Source organism: Oncorhynchus keta, unplaced genomic scaffold (assembly GCF_023373465.1).
Source record: "Oncorhynchus keta strain PuntledgeMale-10-30-2019 unplaced genomic scaffold, Oket_V2 Un_contig_14950_pilon_pilon, whole genome shotgun sequence".
Taxonomy (NCBI): Eukaryota; Metazoa; Chordata; class Actinopteri; order Salmoniformes; family Salmonidae; genus Oncorhynchus; species Oncorhynchus keta.
In genome coordinates, this window is record NW_026279044.1 from 494,570 (window position 1) to 513,154 (window position 18,585).

An 18,585-nucleotide genomic window follows, 5' to 3' on the forward strand; every position below is an offset into this window, starting at 1 on the left:
GACACTGTATGTTCCCTTCTCTGTTCAGTCTTTTTCCTTGGTGAAAACTGAATTTCACCACCACTGGTTTTGAATTATCACGTTACCATTTCTTCTATTTTTATTTTTATTTTTTACCTTTACTTAACTAGACAAGTCAGTTAACAACAAATTATTTACAATGACAGCCTATGGACAGTGGGTGTGCCTTGTTCAGTGGGTGTGCCTTGTTCAGGGGCAGAACGACAGATTTTACCGTGTCAATCTAGCAACCTTTCAGTTACTGGCCCAATGCTCTAACCACTAGGCTACCTGCCGCCCCTATTTCAAGGTTTGTAAACATTTTCTCACATTTCATATATTAATACTTCCATGAGATTGGGTTATTAGCTATGGTTAATGTCCATAAGATTTAACATGTTTACAGTATGTGTACTTAGAGACAGTATGGAGACTGAGACATTAGCTAGTGAGGCATTTTACATGATCACAATCCTGATCAGATCAATATGTGATCTTGCAGTTGAATGAATCAGCAACACATTTTCTCTTCACAAACTAGCTATCGGTATTTTAAATTGCGTCATTACTTTTCATAATCATAAACATATGTGAATCTACAAATACCATGAGTTCATTTTTGTTTTGGATTAAAATGCATGTAATGGGCCTATTTCTGCACAACCATTTTAAAGACATGCTCTGGTACTTTGTCGACTAAGAAAGTATTTTTTAAACCTCCAGTTTTGGGTTCAATGTGTCGGTGTATTTCATACATGCATAATCTATGAGCAGAATTACTGTTTTACATCAATTAGCCACAAAATCCCTAGTTTTTCTTGAAGCCGTGCTGTGCGATCTTCCCTACATTTCCCCCCGCCGGGGGCAAGCCCCCCTATCAATTTAGAGTTCTAGCCACTGAACTTCAGCCCCTCACATTTGAGGCCTAACTAGTGTTATCCAATAAGGTTGCGGGTGGGCCCAACGGCTCAGTGCAGACAGCAGAGCGAGCAATAATGTCATGGTGCCCATATCTGCACGTGACGTAGTACACCCTTTTCGGGGACCACTTTTGATTCGTGAATGCTACTTTCAAAAGTAATGGAAAATCTCTTTAAGGGACATGCAGTTGCACAATTCATTTATTTTCACATGAACAGGTGCACAAGCTACAAATGTGTATAATGAATGCAAATCAGAATCTTATTTAATCATACACATTGAACACGTGTGTCATTGTGAAGCTACTGTAAACCAGAGGAGTTGTAGCCCTTCAAAAGGCCTATATTAAGTGTGCCCTACTTTGTCAAGGTTTTAATTAAAACTGCAGGTTTTTTGTACCTTTATCACTAAATGTCGTCCTCTTGTGAGAAACCATGGAGTGGTTGTGTCTACTCTGCATTATTCATGACGATGGTTTGGAAAGGTCTTTGTATTTTACAAACGCCACTGTTTAAGTGCAAGAGTGATAGATTAGGGCCAGTGTTAGGGCCAACCACTATCCAGCACTGCTACTACACAAGCCATTACAAGGCACAGGCAGGACCTTGTAAGGACTAAGCACACCACATTTATTCTGCCTTAAGAACTACTGAGAGATGGGCTTTTACTTACTGGTGTTCCTGACTGATCTGGAATTCCTGATAGTTTGACCTTATAAAATCAGGACTGCTGTTTCGCACACCTGTGTCTAACAAACAAAGTTGACCGATAGCCTTTCTACCCATGAATTTATTTTTTATTCCAATCACATTCCTGATTATATGCCTGATTACTGTAGTATAAAAACAATATTAAACATTCCAGTTCCTAGCTGGCTACTGCAAATTGGTTTCCACATACAAGCTCCACACATTTGTAGTAGAAATTACTGCATATTTATGTAATGTAATTCTATTGAAATTTTGTGAAAAGAGGAGCCCGAAGTATAGTACACTATATTCAGTATATATTTTTTAACAGCAGTGCTCCCACTACGTTTTCAAGTGGCCAGCTTCTCCTCGAGTGCTTTTGGCTCCTACCTCTTTCCTGGGGTTATCTATTTATAACAATGACTAATCATTGCCTTAGGATTGTAACATTAGAGAGCTTTTGTTATGATGGCTTACTCTGGAAACATCAGAAGCAATTCTATTAGAGTGTGGTGACGCGTTGCAGACCCATACCTCACTGACAAACAGACGTTTTTTGGCAGAACATTTCCACATTTTCTCATCTGTCCTCTTCAAACACAATACGGTGCTTGAGCGATATTCCTCTTCCCCCACCATCAGAAAGCCACAGTTGGTAGAGTATATGACTCAAAATCTGCTCCATGATATGGGAGTTTTATGTGAAAATGTCTTATACTGTAGTGTGTATACTTAGAGTGAATCATATAACGATGCTCATGTTAAGTTGTCCAATTTGTGCAACATGTATCATATTAGTGTCCTGCCATCCAGGATCTCTATACCAGGCGCTGTCAGAGGAAGGCCCTAAAAATTGTCAAAGATTCCAGCCACCCTAGTCATAGACTTGTTCTCTCTGCTACCGCACGGCAAGCGGTACCGGAGCACCAAGTCTAGGTCCAAGAGGCTTCTAAAACAGCTTCTACCCCCAAGCCATAAGACTCCTGAATATCTAGTCAAATGGCTACCCAGAGTATTTGCACTACCCTCCTCCTCCCCCTCTTTACACCACTGCTACTCTCTGTCGTCGTCTATGCATAGTCACTTTCATAACTCTACCTACATGTACTGTACAGTTGAAGTCTGAAGTTCACAAACACCTTAGCCAAATAGATTTAAACAATGTTCAATTTTTTTTTAAACATTTAATCCTCGTAAAAAAATTCCCTGTTTTATGTCAAATAGGTCAAATAAAATGGCGCCTGAAGAAATGGCAGCAGTTTTACGGACGCCCAACCCATTGTGCTATTATTCGTTTTTTTCTCGTTATTTGTAACTTATTTTTAGAACCGTATCTTACGGCAACAAAGAGCTTCTGGATATCAGGACAGCGATCACTCACCTCGGATTAGATTAAGATTTGTTCTTCAACAAGAAAGATGCACAGGACATTCTCCAAACACCTGACAGGGCCAACATCCCCGTTATTTGCAAGAGGAAGTGACGCAGGTACAGAGGACAAAGAGCGGGATGCCTCGTGAGGACCCACAGAAGGCGAGTAGGAAAGCTGCTGCTACCGTCAATATTACTCGCCAACGTGCAATCATTGGACAATAAATTAGACAAGGTACGATCACGAATATCCTACCAATGGGACATAAAAAACTAATATCCTGTTTCACGGAATCGTGGCTGAATGATGACATGGATGTTCAGCTATCGGGATATACACTGCACCAGCAAGACGGGGGAAGGGGGGTCAGTCTGCATATTTGTAAACAACAGCTGGTGCACGAAATCTGAGGAAGTCTAGATGCACGCCTGAAGTAGAGTATATTGTGATAAATTACAGGCCACACTACTTGCCTAGAGAGTTTTCAGATATACTTTAAGTGGCTGTTTATTTACCACAACAGACAGATGTTGGCACTAAAACTGTACTCAGTCAGCTGTATAAGGAAATAAGCAAACAATAAGTGCATCGAGGACGTTGTCACCACAGTGAATGTACGTACATACCCCAACCAGAAGCCATGGATTACAGGAAACATTCGCACCGAGCTAAAGGGCAGAGCTGCCGTTTTAATAATATAATATAATATATGCCATTTAGCGGACGCTTTTATCCAAAGCGACTTACAGTCATGTGTGCATACATTCTACGTATGGGTGGTCCCAGGAATCGAACCCACTACCCTGGCGTTACAAGCGCCATGCTCTACCAACTGAGCTACAGAAGGAGGTGCGGGACTCTAACCCAGAAGCTTATAGGAAATACTGCTATGCCCTGCGACAAAACATCAAACAGGCAAAGCGTCAATACAGGGCTAAGATTGAATTAAACTACACCAACTCCGATCCTCGTCTTATGTGGCAGGGCTTGCACACATAGACTAATTGCCCACAAACTATTGCCAAACTATAGACTAATTGCCCACAAACTATTGCCCACAAATTGTCTATAGGATTGAAGTCAGGGCTCTGTGATGGCCAATTTTTTTCCACATGATGCCATCCATTTTGTGAAGTGCACCAGTCCCTCCTGCAGCAAAGCACCCCCACAACATGATGCTGCCACCCCCGTGCTTCACGGTTGGGATTGTGTTCTTTGGCTTGCAAAAATCCCACTTTTTCCTCCAAACATAACAATGGTCATTATGTTCAAACAGTTCTATTTTTGTTTCATCAGACCAGAGGAAAGTACGATCTTTGTCCCCATGTGCAGTTGCAAACTGTAGTCTGTCTTTTTTTATGGCGGTTTTGGAGCAGTGGCTTCTTGCTTGCTGAGCGGTCTTTCAGGTTATGTCGATATAGGACTCGATTTTACTGTGGATATAGATCATTTTGTACATGTTTCCTCCAGCATCTTCACAAGGTCCTTTGCTTTTGTTCTGGGATTGATTTGCACTTTTCGCACCAAAGTACGTTCATCTCTTGGAGACAGAACACGTCTCCTTCCTGAGCGGTATGACGGCTGCGTGGTCCCATGGTATTTATACTTGCTAACTATTGTCTGTACAGATGAAGGTGATACTTTCAGGAGTTTGGAAATTTGCTCCCAAGGGTGAACCAGACTTGTGGAGGTCTACATTATTTTTGATTTTCCTATGATGTCAAGTAAAGAGGCACTGAGTCTCAAGATAGGCTTTGAAATATATCCACAGTTACACCTCCAATTGACTCAAAGTATGTAATTTTGCCTATCAGAAGCTTCTGATGATATAATTTTCTGGAATTTTCCAAACTATTTAAAGGCACAGTCAACATAGTGTATGTAAACTTCTGACCCACTAGAATTGTGATACAGTGAATTATAAGTGAAATAATCTGTCTGTAAACAATTGTTGGAAAAATTACTTGTGTCATGCACAAAGTAGATGTCCTAACCGACTTGCCAAAACTATAGTTTGTTAACAAGAAATTTGTGGAGTGGTTGAAATCGACTTTTAATGACTCCAACCTAAGTGTATGTAAACGTCTGACTTCAACTGTACATACAGTGGGGCAAAAAAGTATTTAGTCAGCCACCAATTGTACAAGTTCTCCCACTTAAAAGATGAGGGAGGCCTGTAATTTTCATCATAGGTACACTTCAACTATGACAGACAAAATGAGAAAAAAATCCAGAAAATCACATTGTAGGATTTTTAATGAATTTATTTGCAAATTATGGTTGAAAATAAGTATTTGGTCAATAACAAAAGTTTATCTCAATACTTTGTTATATAATCAAATCAAATGTATTTATATAGCCATACCCCATATAGTACATCAGCTGATATCTCAAACTGCTGTACAGAAACCCAGCCTAAAACCCCAAACAGCAAGCAATGCAGGTGTAGAAGCACGTTCGCTAGGAAAAACTCCCTAGAAAGGCCAAAACCTAGGAAGAAACCTAGAGAGGAACCAGGCTATGTGGGGTGGCCAGTCCTCTTCTGGCTGTGCCGGGTGGAGATTATAACAGAACATGGCCAAGATGTTCAAATGTTCATAAATGACCAGCATGTTCGAATAATAATAAGGCAGAACAGTTGAAACTGGAGCAGCAGCACGGCCAGGTGGACTGGGGACAGCAAGGAGTCATCATGTCAGGTAGTCCTGGGGCGTGGTCCTAGGGCTCAGGTCCTCCGAGAGAGAGAAAGAAAGAGAGAAGGAGAGAATTAGAGAACGCACACTTTCATTCACACAGGACACCGAATAGGACAGGAGAAGTACTCCAGATATAACAAACCCTAGCCCCCCGACACATAAACTACGGCAGCATAAATACTGGAGGCTGAGACAGGAGGGGTCAGGAGACACTGTGGCCCCATCCGAGGACACCCCCGGACAGGGCCAAACAGGAAGGATATAAAGCCACCCACTTTGCCAAAGCACAGCCCCCACACCACTAGAGGGATATCTTCAACCACCAACTTACCATCCTGAGACAGGGCTGAGTATAGCCCACAAAGATCTCCGCCATGGCACAACCCAAGGGTGGGGCTCCAACCCAGACAGGATGACCACATCAGTGAATCAACCCACTCAGGTGACGCACCCCTTCCAGGGACGGCATGAGAGAGCCCCAGTAAAGCCAGTGACTCAGCCTCTGTAATAGGGTTAGAGGCAGAGAATCCCAGTGGAAAGAGGGGAACCGGCCAGGCAGAGACAGCAAGGGCGGTTCGTTGCTCCAGAGCCTTTCCGTTCACCTTCGCACTCCTGGGCCAGACTACACTCAATCATATGACCCACTGAAGAGATGAGTCTTCAGTAAAGACTTAAAGGTTGAGACCGAGTTTGCGTCTCTGACATGGGTTGGCAGACCGTTCCATAAAAATAGAGCTCTATAGGAGAAAGCCCTGCCTCCAGCTGTTTGCTTAGAAATTCTAGGGACAATTAGGAGGCCTGCGTCTTGTGACCGTAGCGTACGTGTAGGTATGTACTGCAGGACCAAATCAGAGAGATAGGTAGGAGCAAGCCCATGTAATGCTTTGTAGGTTAGCAGTAAAACCTTGAAATCAGCCCTTGCTTTGACAGGAAGCCAGTGTAGAGAGGCTAGCACTGGAGTAATATGATCAAATTTTTGGGTTCTAGTCAGGATTCTAGCAGCCGTATTTAGCACCAACTGAAGTTTATTTAGTGCTTTATCCGGGTAGCCGGAAAGTAGAGCATTGCAGTAGTCTAACCTAGAAGTGACAAAAGCATGGATTCATTTTTCTGCATCATTTTTGGACAGAAAGTTTCTGATTTTTGCAATGTTATGTAGATGGAAAAAAGCTGTCCTTGAAATGGTCTTGATATGTTCTTCAAAAGAGAGATCAGGGTCCAGAGTAACGCCGAGGTCCTTCACAGTTTTATTTGAGACGACTGTACAACCATTAAGATTAATTGTCAGATTCAACAGAAGATCTCTTTGTTTCTTGGGACCTAGAACAAGCATCTCTGTTTTGTCTGAGTTTAAAAGTAGAAAGTTTGCAGCCATCCACTTCCTTATGTCTGAAACACATGCTTCTAGCAAGGGCAATTTTGGGGCTTCACCATGTTTCATTGAAATGTACAGCTGTGTGTCATCCGCATATCAGTGAAAGTTAGCATTATGTTTTCGAATAACATCCCCAAGAGGTAAAATATATAGTGAAAACAATAGTGGTCCTAAAACGGAACCTTGAGGAACACCGAAATTTACAGTTGATTTGTCAGAGGACAAACCATTCACAGAGACAAACTGATATCTTTCTGACAGATAAGATCTAAACCAGGCCAGAACTTGTCTGTGTAGACCAATTTGGGTTTCCAATCTCTCCAAAAGAATGTGGTGATCGATGGTATCAAAAGCAGCACTAAGGTCTAAGTGCAGAGCCTCGGCCCGATGCCATTAAAATGTAATTTACCACCTTCACAAGTGCCGTCTCAGTGCTATGATGGGGTCTAAAACCAGACTGAAGCATTTCGTATACGTTGTTTGTCTTCAGGAAGGCAGTAAGTTGCTGCGCAACAGCCTTTTCTAAAATTTTTGAGAGGAATGGAAGATTCGATATAGGCCGATAGTTTTTTATATTTTCTGGGTCAAGGTTTGGCTTTTTCAAGAGAGGCTTTATTACTGCCACTTTTAGTGAGTTTGGCACACATCCGGTGGATAGAGAGCCGTTTATTATGTTCAACATAGGAGGGCCAAGCACAGGAAGCAGCTCTTTCAGTAGTTTAGTTGGAATAGGGTCCACTATGCAGCTTGAAGGTTTAGAGGCCATGATTATTTATTGTGTCAAGAGATATATTACTAAAACACTTGAGCGTCTCTCTTGATCCTAGATCCTGGGAGAGTTGTGCAGACTCAGGACAACTGATCTTTGAAGGAATACGCAGATTCAAAGAGGAGTCCGTAATTTGCTTTCTAATAATCATAATCTTTTCCTCAAAGAAGTTCATGAATTTATCACTGCTAAAGTGAAAGTCATCCTCTCTTGGGGAATGGTTGGTTCCACCCCCATGCATCACAGTAGGTATGGGGTTATTTGGATGCAAATAAACAATCTTTGTCCTCCTAACACAACAAATTAAGTTTTTACCTAAAAGTTCTATATTGGTTTCATCTGACCATATGACATTCTCCCAATCTTCTTCTGGATCATCCAAATAACTCTCTAACACACTTCAGACGGGCCTGGGCATGTACTGGCTTAAGCAGGGGGACACGTCTGGCACTGCAGGATTTGAGTCCCTGGCGGCGTAGTGTGTTACTGATGGTAGGCTTTGTTACTTTGGTCCCAGTTCTCTGCAGGTCATTCACTATGTCCCCCAGTGTGTTTCTGGGATTTTTGCTCACTGTTCTTGTGATCATTTTGACCCCACGGGGTGAGATCTTGCGTGGAGCCCCAAATCGAGGGAGATTATCAGTGGACTTGTATGTCTTCAATTTCCTAATAATTGCTCCCACAGTGGATTTCTTCAAACCAAGCTGCTTACCTATTGCAGATTCAGTCTTCCCAGCCTGGTGCAGGTCTACAATTTTGTTTCTGGTGTCCTTTGACAGCTCTTTGGTCTGGGCCATAGTGGAGTTTGGAGTGTGACTGTTTGAGGTTGTGGACAGGTGTCTTTTATACTGATAACAAGTTCAAACAGGTGCCATTAATACAGGTAACGAGTGGAGGACAGAGGAGCCTCTTAAAGAAGAAGTTACAGGTCTGTGAGAGCCAGAAATCTTGCTTGTTTGTAGGTGACCAAATACTTATTTTCCACCATAATTTGCAAATAAATTCATTAAAAAATCCTACAATGTGATTTTCTGGATTTTTTTTTCAAATTTTGTCTGTCTAAGTGTACCTATTGAAGTGAAGTGTACCTATGATGAAAGTGTACCTAGTTGAAGTGTACCTATGATGAAAATTACAGGCCTCTCTCATCTTTTTAAGTGCGAAAACTTGCACAATTGGTGGCTGACTAAATACTTTTTTGCCACACTGTACTTCCTCAGCTATCTGGTGCCCCCCCACATTGACTCTGTATCGGTACCCTCTGTATATAGTCTCGCTATCGTTATTTAACTGCTGCTCTTAAATTAGTTTTTTACTTCTATCTCTTATTCATATCTGTTTTTTTTAAACTACATTGTTGGTTAGAGGCTCGTAAGTTAGCATTTCACTATACCTGTTGTAGAATTGTATGTACTCTTATCACAGGACATCTAGTGGCCCTTTCGGGTACTTCAGATTATCACAGGCGTCTGTAATTATCTCTGGTCTCATCACGTAAAATAAATGGAATTATTAAATAATATAATAATAAAAAAATAGAATGCCAAAGCTGTAAAACATTATACTAAATATAAACCTACAACCTTGTGAGTGCCGTTGGTGTTTAATATGAGCGTTTCAGCATGAAATATACTTTATCTTTTTTTACACACTTATTTGTGTGTGAAGACTTCTGGAGGAGACAAGGTGAGCGCTACCATAAGGCTACCGTCTTGTGTCATGCCAACAGTAAAGCATCCTGAAACCATTCATGTGTGGGGCTGCTTCTCAGTCAAGGGAGTGTGGGCTCACTCACAATTTTGCCTAAGAACACAGCCATGAATAAAGACTGGTACCAACACATCCTCCAAGAGCATCTTCTCCAACCATCCAGGAACAGTTTGGTGATGAACAATGCCTTGACAAAACATCGATATTTTGGGTCCATGGCCAGAAACTCCCCAGACCTTAATCCCATTGAGAACTTGTGGTCAATCCTCAAGAGGCGGCTGGACAAACAAAAACCCACAAATTCTGACAAACTCCAAGCATTGATTATGCAAGAATGGGCTGCCATCAGTCAGGATGTGGCCCAGAAGTTAATTGACATTATGCCAGGGCGGATTGCAGAGGTCTTAAAAAAAAGGGTCAGCACTGCAAACATTGACTCTTGGCATCAACTTCATGTAATTGTCAATAAAAGCCTGAAATGCTTGTAATTATACTTCAGTATTCCATAGTAACATCTGACAAAAATATCTAAAGACACTGAAGCAGCACACTTGTGGAAATTAATATTTATGTCATTCTCAAAACTTTTGGCCATGACTGTACTATAAAACTCATTGACAATATGGGCACAGATATAAAAATAAATCAAGTATAAATGACCAAATTTCCAAAAGATTGGCATAGATTTTCTGTTAATTACAGAAATTACCGGTTGCTTTGCAACCCTAATCTAGTGTACACTTGCAGTGAGTTATATATGATACACTTATCCACTTGTTGAATTGATTATTCAAAAGACCAGAGGTCCATTATACGTTTATTTTTATGTTGGTCCTCTTCTTAGAACCCACATACATCCACTTCCTTGTGTTATGTCCATGCAATACACATCAGGGGCCTGCAAGAGGATCCAGCGTCACAAATAATTCAGATAGAAATTAATTGTGCAGAACACATATGATTATATGTCATGTAGAATACGTAATAATCATGTCAGTTTTATAAAGTTACATTTCTGCATTAACATGATACTTTCATGAAATTGCTTCATGGAATTACTTTTGGATAATAGAATAATCTGTTCTTGTAGATCATGAATGAACAGTTCGTCAGACTGACTGTGCTGTAATAAAGTGCAGTGGTGTGTTGGGAAATTGTGTCCCAAAAATATTTTTCATGCCTCGCCACCCCCACTTCATCCAAAATGCATCCATTAATAATGTACTGGGAATGAAGGTTAATGTATCTGATGAAAGATGGATGAGTTTTAGAACCAATGCAGAGCTGACTTTTCAGTGGTCAATGCCTCTGATGCACTGGCTCTTGACAGGTTGGGCGGTTCCTGATTTGATCCCTTTTTACAGTTGGGTGCACAAAACTCACCATTTCAATCTGTCGCTGTACTGAAGCATTACTGTCACCAGTTCATTCAGATTTTTCCCTAAGTGAATGTACAACCGCCCTAAACCTGAAGATCCACTAACAATGTTTGTGTGTTGGGTTACACTACATGAGTTGAGCCAAAATACACTTTTTCAGACTAAATTGTGATTTCTCAGCTACATACCACTTGGGAAAGGAACCGTTATAACACACAGAACATACTGTATGATACTTTAATGAACTTACAAGCCTTTGAGCAATGAGTTTGAACAACAAAACACAAACTCATTCAACCACAGATGAAACTACTATATTTTTTTACAGTCACTAGAACCCATTTCTCAATACTTAGGTCACTTTTTCAAAACTCTTCACACACTTCTAACCAACTTTCAGCTTTCACAGCAGTTCATTTCACATCCAAAATGCACTAAAACACTAGCAAAGGTTGTCACCCAACACGCACACTTTGTCACTCATAAAACAATGACCTAAAAAACGCTAACAGGTAGCAATACACAATGTTTTATTTTGTAAAATGTCTTTACAAAACAAGAATGACACCTTTATTGTTTAGAATTCACTGCAGTATATGTTACAGGAATGAATCAGACATGATGCAATATGCTTCAATATGTATCATTTTTTTGGCATTGAGTGATTCCAAAATACAAGAATTTGTATATACACACCATCTACCGATACAGATACAGTAGCAATGCTAGTCAACCCTGTCTTCTGCATTTGGCCACAGGTTCTGTGACTGCACGGGAATGGTGAAATCCCATATTGTCCCATACAATTACAAACGTTGGCCGATTTCGTCTCATTGCAACCCTTTCCTCACCTGGCACAACCCTTCCATAGAGGTCATCCAGGAATGGAATGAGACGCTCTGTGTTGTATGGCCCAAATTAGAGGTTTGGGTAACAGCAATCCATCAGAGGATATTGCTGCACACATTGTGATGTTGGCACCCCTCTGGCCCGGGACTTCCACTGTGGCCTTTTTCCAATCACATTCCTTCCTCGCCGCCATGTTTTGGCCGAGTTGAAACCAGCCTCATCCAGAAAGATGAATATGTGGGGTGTTTGCCTGGCTTCAATGTCCTTTACTCTCTAAAATAAATCCAGAAGGCAACATAAGAGTTAGGTTCTTACGGTAGTTTACATTATACCTAAAAACATGCCATTGTGTGCCTCTGCCCTGTTTGATTTTGTTCAAAACCAGTTCTGTTTTTAATAGCCATCTTACCTGGACATGTTGGTTTCTGAGTTGCTTGACTTGTTCAGAGTTCCTCTCAAAGGGGACACTGCTTCATCCTGACTTGATGTTGATGTTGTTGTTGACTCTAGAAATAGTTATGCTTACATGGTGAATATTTCCAAATGTAACGTTGTCTGTCCCGAATCTCTGTTAGCATTCTGACATTGTTTCTGATGACCATATCAACGATTGCGACCCTACCTCAGGGCGGCAGGGTAGCCTAGTGGTTAGAGTGTTGGACTTGTAACCAGAAGGTACAAAGCTGTTGTTCTGCCCCTGAACAAGGCCGTCACTGAAAATAAGAATTTGTTCTTAACTGACTTGCCTAGTTAAATAAAAATAAGTAATATTGCAGTTCCTGCACAGCAGTGAAAATCAATTACAATTAGTAGGTTTGGAGGCTTTGCTCAATTTATGTCTGTACTGTTCAGTCAGATTCCTTTGCAGAATGTATATCTTACCTGTTGTTTTAACAGAAATGTCTGTTGAGCGTTGCTGATTTGGCTGCACTCTCAGACCAGCCCCTCTCAATGATAGACCATGATTTATTACCTGATCAATTATAGTAGCCCTAATCTCATCTGAGACTACTGCTCTCGATCTGCCTCTCAGTCTTCTTCCACCGCAAATATGTACTCCTCTCCCTCTCCCAGCCTCTCCCAGCCACTTCTCTATATCTGGCTGGGTCCATGTTTACATTACAGTACAGCAATATTCCTAAAATGTCCTCTTTTGTATGGTAATGGTAATGAAATTGAAAGACTAACTCCTGGGTAGGTGTTCAGCTACAATTGGAATCAGCTGTGGTTGGCCTAATTGTTTTGATAGTATTTAATCTTTCAGATTTGAAATATATTTCAATATGGTATTATAGAAATGTAGGTAATTGCTGTCTTTTTAAATGTTGTGTTATGTTAGGTTTTGAACTTAAGTTGAACAGTTTTGAGAAGAGTTTGTAAACATGTGCAAATTGGCCTGTAGGTTCATAGAGTTTTGGTGGTGGTTGTGTCTGAGTGAGAAAATAATTCATGCAATTTGAAAGATGTAATCATTGAATGCATTTTGTGCCAAAGCAATAAAAAATTATCCATAGTTTAGCCCACATAGACTGCTGTAAGTAGGTTGTTTCTTCGCTTTACCATTTCACCATAAGAGGGTTTTTTTCAGGGTGGGATTAGCTGATGCAAATCAAATCTATCTTTTCAAGTGTTCTGCTGATTCTCTGGAGCCACATGGTGCAACCAGGGCAACCTCTCCCTGCAAGAGGCTGGGTAATTATGCCACTGTAATAATGCTCTCTCTCTCACACACACATTATTCTAAAAAGACAATTATAGCTGATCTCATAATTAACATTGCTGGTAATGCAGTACCTGCATGGCGGCCTTTGTCTCAACGACACCCTATTCTCCATTTAGTGCACTCCTTATGAATAGGGTGTAATAATTTGGGGCTCTATTTAATCAGTATCGCAAAAGTTCAGCGTTACAGCATGATTGAAATTTAAAGGCAATGTTCCCGCGTCAGCGGAGACTGCATTCACGGTAAACACTGTATTTGTTGGCTCAATCAGAAATTACCTTTACATTTCTATAACGCAATCTGTAACACTTTAACGATACAAACTTAATAGAGCACTTGGTCTAGCTCCATGGGTTGTTGTTGACCTTTGCCCTCCTGATGTGAGAGATGGATGTATCAGTTCCTTACCAATAAAAGCAGTGCACTACTTGGTGATGTGGTGCACTGACTCCTCTGTGAACCAGTTGAAGTATTTTTCATTCTGCCATGCTGATGCAGGGATTCTTACTTACTGGGTAAACAAAAGGTGTCTGGATTGGGGTATAGTGCAGTGTTTTAACTGGGGTGCATTGGCTTTCATGTTTTTATTGCTTTAAGATATTGCATAAGGTGTTTTGTATTAAGTGCACAGTCTTTTGTCTTCCACATAATGAATAGTCTTGTCAGTTATGGTCATTAGACTTCTGCTGTAAAGTTCTGAACATTGCACAGTATTGAATATCCCCCTTGAGGTTTTCTGCTTATGAGGCATTTTTATGGCACATAATTTATTAGCCCATTAATCTGGAGAACTGATAACCTTCAGGTTATGTCAAGGGAAAACAAAAATACAGAGAGTATGGAAAGAAGAAGAAGAAAAAGAAGAAGATAATTAATAAAATAAAGAATAAATTACATTTGATAATTGACCAACTTTCGTCCCATTCAAAAAGAATTGTAGCAGATATTTAAATTCACAAGACACTTTTCTGGAGACCATTAGTAGCTGCATATCAATTATCCACCCTTCTCCCAAAGTGTGCATTTAAACACTTTTTTGCATGGATTTTACAATGGTGGATGGAAACTGCCAATGCTTACACCATTCATATGGTTTTAAACCCATGTGCACACTTCCAGAGAAGGGTGGAGACTCAGAACATAACCAGAAACAAGTTGTATATTATCTATAGTGATTTAATCATATACCATATAGGTTTGAATGATAATCAATAGTGAACATAGTGCCATCTAGTGGAAAAGTCAGTTATTACATAAATACCTTGCTCACTCCTATATATTATTACTGTAACTCACAAACCAAAAGATGGCAGTAACACACCTTTGAAAGAGAGTGGAGAGGATTGACCAGCAGCATACCACCGTCCATCCCACTGCTGGCTTGCAGTGAGGCCAGTAGGAGGCACCATTTTCTCTGGTCTAAAAAAAATAACCCAATGCCCCAGGGCACTGATTGGGGATGTTGCCCTGTGTACTGTAGGGTGCCGTCTTTCAGATGGTATGTTAAACGGGTGTCCTGACTCTCTGTGGTCACTAAAGATTCCATGACACTTATCCAGGCTGTATCAAATCAAATGTATTTATAAATTCCTTCTAACTTCAGGTTGATATATCAAAGTGCTGTACAGAAACCCAACCCCAAAAAACAAGCAATGCTGTTGTAGAAGCACAGTGGCTAGGAAAAACTCCCTGGAAAGGCCGGAACCCAGGAAGAAACCTAGAGAGGAACCAGGCTATGAGGGGTGGCCAGTCCTATCTGGCTGTGCCGGGTGGAGATTATAACAGAACATGGCCAAGATGTTCATAGATGACCAGCAGGGTTAAATAATAATAATCACAGTGGGTGTCGAGGGTGCAACAGGTCAGCACCTCAGAAGGAAATGTCAGTTGGCTTTTCATAGCCGATCATTGAGAGTATCTCTACTGCTCCTGCTGTCTCTAGAGAGTTGAAAACAGCAGGTCTGGAACAGGTAGCATGTCCAGGTCATGGTTCCATAGCCACAGGCAGAACAGTTGAAACTGGAGCAGCAGCACGGCCAGGTGGACTGGGGACAGCAAGGAGTCATCAGGCCAGGTCCTCCGAGAGAGAGAGAGAGAGAGAGAGAAGGAAAGAAAGAAAGAAAGAAAGAAAGAAAGAAAGAAGGAGAGAGAGAATAAGAGAAAGCATACTTAAATTCACATAGGACACATAAACTACTGCAGCATAAATACTGGAGGCTGAGACAGGAGGGGTCGGGAGACACTGTGGCCCCATCCGACGATACGCCCGGACAGGGCCAAAGATGCAGGATATAACCCCACCCACTTTTCCAAAGCACAGCCCCCACACCACTAGAGGGATATCGTCAAAGACCAACTTACCATCCTGAGACAAGTATAGGCCACAAAGATCTCCGCCACGGCACAACCCAAGGGGGGCGCCAACCCAGACAGGAAGATCACGTCAGTGACTCAACCCACTCAAGTGACACACCCCTCCTAGGGACGGCATGGAAGAGCACCAGTAAGCCAGTGACTAAGCCCCTGTAATAGGGTTAGAGGCAGAGAATCCCAGTGGAGAGAGGGAAACGGGCCAGGCAGAGACAGAAAGGGTGGTTCGTTGCTCCAGAGCCTTTCCGTTCACCGTGACAAAAGCATGGATACATTTTTCTGCATCATTTTTGGACAGAAAGTTTCTGATTTTTGCAATGTTACGTAGATGGAAAAAAGCTGTCCTTGAAACAGTCTTGATATGTTTGTCAAAAGAGAGATCAGGGTCCAGAGTAACGCTGAGGTCCTTCACAGTTTTATTTTAGACGACTGTACAACCATCAAGATGAATTGTCAGATTCAACAGAAGATCTCTTTGTTTCTCGGGACCTAGAACAAGCATCTCTTTTTTTTCTGAGTTTAAAAGTAGAACGTTTTCAGCCATCCTCTTCCTTATGTCTGAAACACAGGCTTCCAGCGAGGGCAATTTTCGGGCTTCACCATGTTTCATCTAAATGTACAGTTGTGTGTCTTCCGCATAGCAGTGAAAGTTAACATTATGTTTCTGAATGACATCACCAATAGGTAAAATATATAGTGAAAACAATAGTGGTCCTAAAACGGAACCTTGAGTAACACCGAAATTTACAGTTGATTTGTCAGAGGACAAACCATCCACAGAGACAAACTGATATCTTTCTGACAGATAAGATCTAAACCAGTCCAGAACTTGTCCATGTAGACCAATTTGGGTTTCCGATCTCTCCAAAAGAATGTGGTGATCGATGGTATCAAAAGCAGCACTAAGGTCTAGGAGCACGAGGACAGATGCAGAGCCTCGGTCTGACGCCATTAAAGGTTATTTACCACCTTCACAAGTGCAGTCTCAGTGCTATGATGGGGTCTAAAACTGGACTGAAGCGTTTCATATACCTGTTGGTCCTTCAGGAAGGCAGTGAGTTGCAATGAGAGTGAGAAAACAGTTTTCAACCATCGATTGAGTTGTGAGACTCTGTTGTAGAGCTCATCACTCCCCCTAACTGGGAGGGAGCCAGAGACAGCCTTAACGTAGCCTTAACGTCAGTAGCCCTGCACCCTGGTAAACAGTATTATCAGCTGTGATTGGGAGTCCCATTGTGCGGCGCACAATTGGCCCAGCGTCGTCCAGGTTTGGCCGGGGCAGGCCGTCATTGTAAATATGAATTTGTTCTTAAATCGTGAAATGTTTTAAACAATATGAAATGTTTAAATCGTAAGAGTAGCGGTGTTAACCCCGGTGTCCTGGCTAATTTCCAAATCTGGCCTTCATGCCATCATGGCCACCTAATCATCCCCAGCTTACAATTGGCTCATTCATCCCCGGTACCTATTCCCCAGGTCATTGTTGTAAATGAGAATGTGTTCTCAGTCAATTTTCCTCGTAAAATACAATACTGTCTGTTTGTATATGACAGTCAGTCATAAAATACAATACTTCAGAAATAACATCAGAACCAGACATGCCATAAAGTCACACTAAAATGGACAGCAGTAGGAACTGGGACATGTATTTCTAATGTAGATAATAATTACCCTCTACGGTATCGGTCCCCCCCGTGGTACATGTACCTGATATGGCCAGAAAGCTTAAATTCTTGTTAATTTAACTGCACTGTCCAATTTACAGTAGCTATTACAGTGAAATAATACCATGCTATTGTTTAAGGAGAGTGCTCAATTATGAACTTGAAAATGTATTAATAAACCAATTAGGCACATTTGGACAGTCTTGATACAACATTTTGAAGGGATATGCAATGGTTTATTGGAACAGTTTAAACATTGCACATACACTGCTGTCATCTAGTGGCCAAAATCTAAATTGCGCCTGGGCTGGAATTATATGTTATGGCCTTTCTCTTGCATTTCGAAGATGATGGTACAAAAACATATGTTTCTTTGTATGATCTTTTACCAGATCTAATGTGTTATATTCTCCTACATTAATTTCACATTTACACAAACTTCAAAGTGTTTCCTTTCAAATGGTATCAAGGATATGCATATCCTTGCATCAGGTCCTGAGCTACAGGCAGGATCAGATCCTTATAAGTTTGACTGTCAATTTCATTCAAAACAATGTGGTTGCTGACTGTTTTGTAGATTTTATTTAATTGAAAAGTAACAGGGCTGTGTTACCTAGTGGGCCTTGGTGTTCAATGATGACATTTTGTTAGGATGTCACTGTTATTTTACCATTCACATGTGTGCCTGAAATGAACTATTTGTTAATAATAGCCTACAAGTAATGACATGATCCTCATTTAATTCAGCACACAATAACAAGTGTAAAGTAATCTCCTGGGTGACAGTAATAATTAGACAAATGTGATAAATTGCAACAACTGTGAGAATCCCTCTGTAATTCTGTTACTGATTTAGAAAGTTTAGGCTAATTGCATTTTCCCTTATTATCTCCTAAATTGGATCCATTCCAGAGACCGGAGAGAATCATTTTTTGTCACTCATATATGAACAGTAAAAGCTCCCATTCATATGAAAGGTTTGAATTGTCTGTGGAATATTATTGGAAGGGGGCTTGGAAACGATAAGCAATGGGAAGAGACATGCGTGTAGTCTTGGTTGCACTGACT

At 41.0% G+C, this 18,585-nt stretch overlaps 1 long non-coding RNA gene across 1 annotated transcript; it reads right to left on the reverse strand.

Moving 5' to 3' along the window:
* Window positions 1-11,088: 11,088 nt before the first annotated feature.
* LOC118360459 (uncharacterized) lies at window positions 11,089-12,867 on the reverse strand. Its single transcript, XR_004820869.2, has 4 exons — window positions 12,643-12,867; window positions 12,383-12,473; window positions 12,170-12,266; window positions 11,089-12,033 (listed from the first exon to the last, which is right to left on the reverse strand). It is a non-coding gene; the product is annotated as an uncharacterized LOC118360459 (long non-coding RNA).
* Window positions 12,868-18,585: the final 5,718 nt, after the last annotated feature.